This window comes from Terrapene carolina, unplaced genomic scaffold (genome assembly GCF_002925995.2).
Source record: "Terrapene carolina triunguis isolate 2854851 unplaced genomic scaffold, T_m_triunguis-2.0 Scaffold66, whole genome shotgun sequence".
NCBI classification, from domain to species: Eukaryota; Metazoa; Chordata; order Testudines; family Emydidae; genus Terrapene; species Terrapene triunguis.
In genome coordinates this window covers 90310321-90312327 of record NW_020664417.1, presented here as the reverse complement: position 1 = coordinate 90312327, position 2007 = coordinate 90310321, and the positions used below count along the sequence as shown (strand labels likewise).

Genomic DNA, 2007 nt, shown 5'->3' with positions numbered 1-2007 from the left:
ACTTCATTTACGGTCTAGTTCACAAAGTCTTGACTTCTCTGGCCGGGGTCATTAAGGATGCACCCTGGGAAGTTCTCAAATTGTTTCTCTCTCAGGTAGAGCTTGATGATTCCGTGCACAACAACTCGTACCATTGAATGCAGAACAGTTTTACGGTTACAGCCTCGCACAAGCTCGATACCATATTTGTTCCTCAAAATTAGATGGTACAGGCCTAGAGAATAAGCATCTCTTTTGGCATCCTGTTGAATACCTGGTTTTGAGCCTGGGCAAAACCAAAATTGGCCCAATTTGTTTGCTTCTTCGGAGCTGTCAGTGTTCAGATTCCCTCAGTCCTCTGAAGAACAATCACTCAGCAGCTGAAAAATGTACAGTAAGAAATATGTGAAAGGCACCTTTGTATTTTTTTATCATGTGCTTTTTAAAACCTTTTACTTTGTGTGGCAAGAGACCTCTTCAGCTTGCAGCTTTAAAAAACACCGAATTACCTCTATATGGGCTCAATCCAAAAGGCTCTACCGAGTTGAACTACAGTGGTCAGGTCCCCTCCAAGCCCCTACATATTCTTACATACAACATACCTGTGACTGGTCTCTGTATAACTCTCCATTGGAATTACTTGGGGGTCTCCTGGTTGGGATGTGTGGGAGTCGCAAACAAAAACTTGGGTCAGTGGTCTGGCCTTGTATTTTTCCTCTGCATTGTCCTGGTGATAGCATTCATTGGCTGCTAACATGTCTCAAACACCATTTGTGTCAACAATATATTTGTTTCTCCAATTCCCACAACTTTGCCTGTATAACATCTCTTCATGAGCCACTTGACTGCTGGTGTTGGCCAGGGACTTTTAGGCTCTTCCATCTTTAATCAACAGGTGAGTTTAAATGGCCCATCCTCTTTTATACAATGGCTGTGCAATACTCTTAGCCAAAAGTTTAGGGCTAATGTTTCAAAAGTGCATTGTTCTCCCTCCCTAAGTAAGGAGGAACTTCTGTTTTAGGGCATAGGAGGATGGGCACTGTTGCACCCTTACTATTGTATTATTTGTATATCTTATACTTTCCCGCGTCAGTACTCTTACCGAATTAAAACCCAAACCAAACCAAGTTATGTGATAAAAAGGTGCTGAAGTTAAACAAGTAGTTAATGCTTTTCCCTATGATTTAACAGCATAAAATTGAAAAAATTGTATCCTAAAAAGCCATAAATTGACTTCGCCTGACTGCGTTGGGCTGAATAGGCAAATCTCTGGCCATGCTGTCTTCACTAGACAGCCACAAACAAGACGAAAGAAAACCCGCTGCATTTCTTTGCTGGCCATACTGTAAACGTTGATATTCAGGGGAGAATTAACAATCACCAAGTCAACGAACCAGTCAGCCTTACCTAAAATGGCGCATACTTTTACTTTGCAGGCTACGTGTATAAGCCACAAAATAAACAATGAAACCAACAAGCAATAAATGTCCTAAGCAGTGTCCTAGATCTCTTTGCGTTTTTATGCTTAGCGACATTACATTTACTGGACTTTACCAGTGTAAAAATACGTGCATAAAGGGAAACCAAAATAAGCCAACTTGTACCAATAAGAAAGAAGCCCCGTACTTTTTATTTGCATCGTAAGGCCTCCTTTTAATCATAGTCAAACACCTCTTGATGGCTGTGGCTAACAAACTAAATGTGGAAGCTTCTAGGGCCACAAACATACTGCCTTCCCGATTAACCATTTGTCAGCCACAAAAAGCACATGGATGCACTGTTCCTCTGACGACCCCTGTGTGCTTGTGCAGCAGGGGGCCTGGGCCTGGGCCATCACAGAGTAGCCCAGAACCCCTCTTAAATCATACCCTCTTTCACTTCAGCTGTTGTGATGGTGTAAGGAGTATTAACCTGGTAATGTTGCGTGGGAGTTTTACTAGTGTACTGTCTTCTGCTGACACGTGCCTCCGTTTCCCTGGGGTACTGCACCATACTAGATGGTGATAGGAAATAAGGGTGTGACTTCAC

At 42.6% G+C, this 2007-nt stretch overlaps 1 pseudogene; it reads right to left on the bottom strand.

Annotated features, from left to right (window-relative positions):
• Positions 1-1193: 1193 nt before the first annotated feature.
• Positions 1194-1727, bottom strand: LOC112121499 (annotated as a pseudogene).
• Between the last annotated feature and the right edge of the window lie 280 nt (positions 1728-2007).